The sequence below is a fragment of the Eriocheir sinensis genome, chromosome 32 (genome assembly GCF_024679095.1).
Source record: "Eriocheir sinensis breed Jianghai 21 chromosome 32, ASM2467909v1, whole genome shotgun sequence".
Taxonomy (NCBI): domain Eukaryota; kingdom Metazoa; phylum Arthropoda; class Malacostraca; order Decapoda; family Varunidae; genus Eriocheir; species Eriocheir sinensis.
The window spans coordinates 2496459-2505689 of NC_066540.1; positions in this window are offsets into that span (position 1 = coordinate 2496459).

Here is a 9231-nt window from a genome sequence, read left to right on the forward strand (position 1 = left end):
TGCATGGCATTTCTCTGTATTAAATTATATCTTAGAAGGCAACGACGCCCTCTACGCCCGTGACGGGATACACTTGACGTTCAAGGGTGTTGAGGCTCTCTCAGACTCCCTTGAGCGAGCACTTGGTACCCTGAGGGATTTTTCAGTATAGGCGAGGGGGGGAGGAGTAATGTGAGCAATGGGACGAGTAATGGGAGAGGACATCTAGCTCAAAACATAACCAGGCAGCTTAGAAGTAATTCTAGGGGAGTAGCAGAGGACGGGCTAAGAATCTTCTATACTAACAACAGGAGCCTCAGAAACAAGATTGACTTACTAAGGGGTGAAGCTTGTTCAGAAAATTTTGACATAATAGCGATCACTGAGACATGGATAGACACTGCTAATAGAAATTTTAGATCAGAATTTGAAATAACGGGTTATCAGATGTTTCACAAAGACAGAAGGGGCAGAAAGGGAGGTGGAGTTGCGCTATATGTTAAAGACTCACTTAAATGTTTAGTTAACAATTCAGTCAAAACTAACATGGATTCAGAATCAGTTTGGGTGGACGTTTACAAAGGGAAAGAAAAACTAACTCTAGGAGTTGTGTACAGGCCACCCAACCTTAACAGGCAGGACACGAGTATATTACTACAGGAGATTGGCAGGGCGAGTATGAGTAGAAATGTCTGCGTAATGGGGGACTTTAATTATAGGAATATAGACTGGGAAGACCTAGTGGGTGACCTGGAAGCCGAGGACTTTCTTGAAGTTATACAAGATAATTTCCTAAAGCAGGTAGTTACTGACCCTACCAAAGGAGATAACATATTAGACTTAGTCCTAACCAATAATGGGAACTTGCTACGTGAGTTGGAGGTGGGCGGAGATTTGGGAAATAGTGACCACAGAACGGTCCGTTTTAGCTTAGACTGGGCGGTAACCCGCGAACCAAACCCAGTGTTAGTGCCAGATTTCAGAAGAGCAAATTACGAGGGGCTTCGAAGACATCTTGAAGGTGTAAACTGGGATAATTTAGGGATTCATGAGGGCCAGAACTGCGGATTGGAGAGCCAGGTAGAAATGTCTTACAATAACTTAGTTAGAGTAATAGTAGAGGGGCAAGGACAGCATATACCACAGCGAACACTTAGAAAAGAAAACAATGATCCTAAGTGGATGACTCGTGGACTAAAACACGAGATAGGGTTAAAGAAGGGAATTTATCAGAAAATAAAGAATGGTGAAACACATCTCAGGGGCCGGTACGTCGAACTATCTAGATTAGTTAAGAAAAACACCAGGATAGCAAAAAGGAACTATGAGATCAAAGTAGCAAATGAGGCGAAAAGTAATCCTAAGGGCTTCTTTCAGATGTATAGAACAAAAACACGGGAGAAAATTGGACCGCTGAAAACAAACGCAGGGGAGCTAGTAGAAAATTACGAAAATATGAGCACATTGTTGAACGACTACTTCCTTTCAGTATTCACACAGGAGGATCGAACGACTATACCGGAAAGAGTTCAGGTGTACGAGGGCGGGGATGGCGACAAATTGAGGGATATAATCATTACCAGGCAAGTACTTCAGGATGAGATAGATAAGCTTAAGAAGAACAAGTCGCCAGGTCCTGACGGGATATTTCCGAGGGTATTAGGTGATGTACTCAGTGACCCACTAACCGACATCTTTAAGATGTCGGTAAATACTGGCTATGTGCCGTGCCTATGGAAAGTAGCTAATGTGACGCCGATTTTTAAAAAGGAGGGCCAGGTCAGTTGCTTCAAACTATCGCCCAATTAGCTTAACATCGGTTATAGGCAAGATGCTGGAGTCCATAATAGCCAGGAACATTCGGGAGCATTTAGAGAAACATAGCTTAATTCACAACTCGGAGCATGGGTTCACAAAAGGTAGGTCATGCCTCACCAATCTCTTGTCCTTCTACAATAAAGTATTTGAGGCGGTTGACAGATGAAAATTATGATGTAATCTATCTTGATTTTAGTAAAGCGTTTAACAAAGTTCCTCACCAACGACTGTTGCTTAAATTACAGGCTCACGGAGTAGAGGGTAAAGTTTTGAACTGGGTCAAGGCGTGGCTTAGCAATAGGAAGCAAAGAGTGCAAATCAATGGTAAAAGATCTGACTGGGGATGTGTTACGAGTGGGGTCCCACAAGGTTCGGTATTAGGTCCACTTTTGTTTATTATTTATATCAATGACTTAGATACAGGAATTAGTAGTGATGTTAGTAAATTTGCAGATGATACCAAGATCGGTAGAGTAATTGAGTCGGATCGGGATGCTAGTATTCTCCAAGGTGAACTCAACAGATTGTATGACTGGGCGGATAAATGGCAGATGGAGTTCAATGTAGGGAAGTGCAGTATTCTGAGTGTAGGTAGGAACAACCCCTCACATAACTATTGCTTAAATGAGACTCTCATAAGCAGGTCTGGGTGCGAGAGGGATTTAGGGGTCTTAGTGTGCTCTGATCTCCGTCCAAGGGCACAATGCATTCAAGCTAGAAATCGAGCTAATAGGGTACTAGGATTTATTTCAAGGAGCGTAAGCAACAGAAGCCCCGAAGTCTTCCTCAAACTATATTTAGCATTAGGTAGACCTCATCTTGACTATGCGGTTCAGTTCTGGTCACCTTACTATAGAATGGATATCAAAATGTTAGAATCGGTGCAGAGGAGGATGACTAAGATGATTCATGGGTTGAGAAACTTGCCATACGAAGAAAGACTCAAACAGTTAAACTTGCATTCTCTAGAAAGGCGAAGGGTGCGTGGAGACATGATCGAGGTTTATAAATGGATGAAGGGCTTTAAAAAGGGAGACATTCATAAGGTTTTGTTGGTAAGAGAACCGGGTAGGACACGAAGTAATGGGTTTAAACTGGATAAATTCAGATTCAACAGGGACATAGGTAAAAATTGGTTTACCAACAGGGTGGTGGATGAGTGGAATAGGCTTAGCAGTCATGTGGTGAGTGCCAATACAATTGTCACATTCAAAAATAGATTAGATAAATTCATGGACAGCGATATTAGGTGGGGTTAGATACACGGGAGCTTAAGGTCAAAGGAGCTGCCTCGTACAGGCCTACCGGCCTCTTGTAGACTCCTGCGTTCTTATGTTCTGCGTTCTTATGTTCTTATGTTCTTATGTTCACATAAGCCTGACATTCACCATCTTCTCCATCAATTTACAAATGCAGGATGTTAAAGAAATAGGACGATAGTTAGTTGCTTGGAGATGATCTTTCCCAGGCTTCAGAATGGGAAGAATTACAGCCACACTCCACAGAGATGGAAAATCATCGGTACGCCAAATGAAATTTTAAAGATCCAATAAAAATGTAAAACCACAGTCAGACATGTGGCGTAAGAAAGCATAAGGGATGCCGTCTGGACCTGGCGAGGAATCATGACACTGGGATAAAGCCGTCTTCAACTCGGAGAGAGAAAATGGGAATGGGAAATGCGCTCGCCGAAAAGCATCCAAACACTGGGGGTCCCCACGGTGACGACGAAGTCGAGAGAATGCAACACGCTTCTCTTGCACAGCAGTAATGCAAGCAGCGTTCCACCAGGGAACAGGACGTTTAGGGAACCGGCCAGACGTCCTGGGGATGGATTGAAGGGCTGCAGAATGTAGGACATCAGTGAAATAAGATGCAGCCTCGTCAGAAGTTCCAAAGTCAGCCAACGGACGAAGAGAGGAGCTAAGTTCCGTAAATCGCTGCCAGCCTGCTTTATCTAGACGCCAGCGAGAAAGGCGTGACTGTGGTACGGAATCAATGTGTTCCAATAAAATTGGAGAGTGGTCACTGCCATACAAGTCCGATAAGACCCGCCAACGAAAATCAAGAAGAGAATTAGAAGTGCAAAGTGAAAGATCTATAGAAGTGAAAGTACCAGTCTGGCAATGAAAATGTGTCACCTCCCCAGAGTTTAAAATTTCTAATCACTGATCATCAATAAAAGAATCAACTAAAAGTCCGCGTGGGTTGGTAGCACCATCATTCCACAACGGATGGCGACCGTTAAAATCCCCTAATAAAAGTAAAGGCGAGGAAGGTTCCTGCACCAGGTCGTCAAGATCGTGTCTGTCAACGGGAACACCGGGAGGGAGATAAAGGCTACATAATGTATAAAATTTGCCCAAATAAACTTTAACAGCAACAGACTGCAACGTTGAGTGAAGCTGTAATGGGATAGAAGGGATATCACAGCGAACGAATATGGCGGTGCCACCATGGTGGCCCTGTCCAGGATTAGGGGTACTGTAAACGGCACGATACCCAGGACGACTAGTGAGTGTAGTCTCCGAGCATTGTCTCCTGTAAACAACGGCAAGGAGGAGAAAACCGAGATATCAATGCTCGGAGTTCCTCCCACGAGGCCCGTAGGCCTCTACAATTCCACTGGAGGAGTCGGAAGATGCCTATTTTCGAGTGCGCTCCAGGCGTGCCCCTGAAAGAGACTGCCTTTTACCCACCTGATTCGGTACGGTAATACGACGAGAAGAGGAGACTGGGACCCGAGAGGAGCTGGGTCGAGGGACCCAGCAAAGGAACCTGCGCCCCCTCCGGACGCCGCACTACTAGAGCCAGACCGCACACCACTCCCCGAAGCTACATGCTCGCGGGGAGGATTCCCAACACTGTCTCCAAGGGATTCCTCAGTTTCCATATCCCGATCAGGAAAACCACTTGAAGCAACATGAACTGGAACAGAGGGGGTCGCGGCATGCTCAATATGAGCCTCCGCATCTTCCTCCATAGGCCTTTCCTGAGAGACCCCAGAATCATGTATACCTACAGTAATCTTAGTTGGCGGCACAGATTCAACTGAATCTGTAGAACCGTGATGTCGCTTCTTCATACCTCTGGCGGACCTCGGCGAAGCAATGTGAGGTGCATGTACCTCAAAATGCATCACCTGGGACGAGGCCGGAGAAGCCCCATCAGAACCTGGAGGTGACCCGACAGAATCACAGGACAAAAGGGAAAATCTATTATGGGACGTAATAACAGTAGCTTCAAAGGGCCGGGCGGAAACCGTAGAGGACACCAGAGCAGCGGGCTGGGCAGAGGAGCGATTGATTGATTGATTGATTTAAATTAGGCGCCGCAACAGCCAGGGTCATATGGCGCCGCATTCAATGAGTTAAAAACTAGAAAAGGAAAAAAAAAACTAAACTAAAAGGGCTAAAAGAGGAACCTTAAAAAGTAAACTAAGAGCAAAGCCAAACAAAACGAGACGAAACAAATCACACAGAAAACGGGCATAACTCATGGAGAAGGCCAGCCTTCTCCATAAAGAAAAGTACCTCATGTCCCGGGGAAAGGCATCTCCCTCCCAGCATCAGCGAGAGACGGAATGATCCGTCTTCTCCCCGACACTGCGACAGGTATCGCACTCGCAGGTCCCTCAAACTGGGGCACTCGACCAGCCAGTGCCGCACGGTCAGGGGAACCAAGCACTCAGCACAATAAGGCTGCACTCCCCGGGACATGAGGTAACCATGTGTTAGACGCGTATGACCCGTCCGAATACGGGTCAAGGCTGTCTGCAAGCGACGGTCACGGACACTTTCGTATGACCTAGGACTTGACACAGTCCTGGTAATCTCTCCCATTTTAGAAGTCCCACCCCGAGCATTCCACCTCTCCTGCCAACTGGCAAGAATTGCCCACAAATCTCTGGAAACATGGGACAGCACTAGGAGGGGCAGCTCTAGCTGCTGCCTCCCTTGCAAGTCCATCAGCTCGCTCGTTCCCGTGTACGCCAACGTGTCCTGGAACCCAACAAAACCCAACGCGATATCCCCTGTTGCTGAGCAAATACATCCACTCGAGAGCAGATAAAACTAGAGGATTAACAGAGGGAGTAAAGGAGCCCAGCGCAGAAAGACCGCTACGAGAATCACTAAAAATCATAAAAGAATCCACAGGAAGGGTAAAAATAATCTGTAAAGAGAGGACTATTGCAGATAGCTCTGCAGTAAATACAGAAGCAACAGAAGAAAGACTACCTCCCCGACAGAAGGAGGGGAACACAACACCAAAGCCAACTCCAGCATCCAATTTAGAGCCATCAGTAAAGACAGGGATGGAGTCCGAGTGTTCAGTGAAATGCTCTAAAAAAAATTTAAGGCTCGGGACGCATATGGCGGTAAATCCCTCTTACTATCTATAGTGGGAGAACACACGGATACACCGGGCAACTGCCAGTATCCAACCCTAGGTACTCGATAAGGGCAGATAGGAATGGGAGGGAAAGACAACAGTGTCATGGCAGACGCTACCCGAAACCCAAAAGATTTAGGGAGACTAGGTCGCTCATCATATGCAGGCGAACGGGAATCCCGCAAAATTGACACACAAGGAACTGATTCTGGAAGGCGTTGGACGCGGAACCAGCAACGGAATAGAGAGGACTGGCGTCTCAAATCCAGAGGCAGGACGCCAGCATCCACGAGGAGGCTAGGTATCGGTAAAGACCGGAATCCACCAGTAGCCAAGCAGACCCCGGCGTGATGTACTGAGTCCAACACGCGTAGGTGAGCCTCCTTGGCGGAGGAGTATACCTCGTAGCCATATTCCAACTTGGAAAGGATGAGTGTTCTGTGGAGGAGGAGTAGCGTGTCCCTGTCTGCACCCCAAGAGGTATGAGCTAAAACACGAAGGATGGACACGCCTTTCTGACAAGCCGCCTTAACGTAACGTAAATGAGGCACCCAGGTTAGGAGGCTATCAAATAAAAGGCCGAGATAACGAGTCGTCTCTACACAGGACAGTCGCCTATTACCAAGATATAAGTCAGGGTCCGGATGAACGCCTCGAAGACGACAGAAATGCATAGCTACTGTCTTTGAGGACGAAAATCGAAAGCCGCGCGTATTTGCCCAATTGGCGACTCTATTAATAGTCAGTTGCAGTTTTCGTTCAATCAACGACATCCTTGCCGCAGAAAACGAAATGGATAAATCGTCTACATATAAGGAGCTATGAACTCCATCAGGCAGAACACCAACGACTCCATTAATAGCCACAGCAAATAGCGTAACACTGAGAATACTTCCCTGTGGTACACCATCCTCAAGTGGACAAACCTCGGAAAGAGTACTCCCCACTCTAACCCGTAAAAGACGATGAGATAAAAACTCCTGAATAAAAACAGGGAGACGGCCACGAAGACCAAACTCAAACAGGTTAAGTAAAATTCCATGACACCAAGCGGTGTCATAGGCCTTCTCCAGATCAAAAAACACGGTCACCTGGTGGTGATTATTGGCAAACGCCTCACAAACTGAGGACTCCAGGGATAAAAGAGCAACCGAAGTGGAGCGCACCTTTCGGAAACCATATTGCACCGGGGTCAATAAATTCCGGCTCTCCAAGTACCACATAAGCCTGACATTCACCATCTTCTCCATCACTTTACAAATGCAGGATGTTAAAGAAATAGGACGATAGTTAGTTGCTTGGAGATGATCTTTCCCAGGCTTCAAAGTGGGGAGAATTACAGCTACACTCCACAGAGATGGAGAATCACCGGTACGCCAAATTAAATTGTAAAGATCCAATAAAAATGTAAAACCACAGTCAGACATGTGGCGTAAGAAAGCATAAGGGATGTCGTCTGGACCTGGCGAGGAATCATGACACTGGGATAAAGCCGTCTTCAACTCTGAGAGAGAAAATGGGATATTATAAGATTCCCCTCCGGTGGAAGCGAAGTTAACGCCGAGTGATTCCACATCCCGGGGATGACGAGCCCCTGGTGCAGTAGGATCTTTCCTAGAGACACTGGCAAAGTGCTTGGCGAATAGGTCAGCAACAGTCTTAGGGTCCGCCACCGTTTCCCCTGCATGCGAGAACACTGGAGGTGGAGGGGGGAAAACTTCCCAGAGATCTTACGAACTCTGTTAAAGAATTTTGTGAGTGTAGTTCTGGTAGTGATGGAAGAGAGATAAGCCTTCCAAGAAATTCGTTGAGCCTCCTTGAAGGTGCGTTGTGCTCGAGCACGCGCTCGCCGAAAAGCATCCAAACACTGGGGGTCCCCACGGTGACGACTAAGTCGAGAGAATGCAACACGCTTCTCTTGCACAGCAGTAGTGCAAGCGGCGTTCCACCAGGGAACAGGACGTTTAGGGAACTGGCCAGACGTCCTGGGGACGGATTGAAGGGCTGCAGAAAGTAGGGAATCAGTGAAATAGGATGCAGCCTCGTCAGAAGTTCCAAAGTCAGCCAACGGACGAAGAGAGAAGCTAAGTTCCGTAAATCGCTGCCAGTCTGCTTTATCTAGACGCCAGCGAGAAAGGCGTGACTGTGGTACAGAATCAATGCGTTCCAATAAAATTTGAAAGTCGTCACTGCCATACAAGTCCGGTAAGACCCGCCAACAAAAATCAGGAAGAGAATTAGAAGTGCAAAGTGAAAGATCTATAGAGGTAAAAGTACCAGTCTGGCTATGAAAATGTGTCACCTCCCCAGAGTATAAAATTTCTAATCCCTGATCATCAATAAAATAAGCAACTAAAAGTCCGCGTGGGTTGGTAGCACAATCATCCCACAACGGATGGCGACCGTTAAAATCCCCTAATAAAAGTAAAGGCGAGGAAAGTTCCTGCACCAGGTCGTCAAGATCGTGTCTGTCAACGGGAACACCAGGAGGGAGATAAAGGCTACATAATGTATAAAATTTGCCCAAATAAACCTTAACAGCAACAGACTGCAACGTTGAGTGAAGCTGTAATGGGACTGAAGGGATATCACAGCGAACGAATATGGCGGTGCCACCATGGTGGCCCTGTCCAGGATTAGGGGTACTGTAAACGGCATGATACCCAGGACGACTAGTGAGTGTAGTCTCCGAGCATTGTCTCCTGTAAACAAAGGCAAGCAGGAGAAAACCGATATATCAATGCTCGGAGTTCCTCCCGCGAGGTTCGTAGGCCTCTACAATTCCACTGGAGTAGTAGGAAGATGTCTATTTTCGAGTGCGCTCCAGGCGAGCCCCTGAAAGAGACTGCCTTTTACCCACCTGATTCGGTACGGTAATACGACGAGAAGAGGAGACTGGGACCCGAGAGAAGCCGGGTCGAGGGACCTCGAGCTTTCTCCCTACAAAGGAACCTGCGCCCCCTCCGGACGCCGCACTACTAGAGCCAGACCGCACACCACTCCCCGAAGCTACATGCTCGCGGGGAGGATTCCCAACACTAT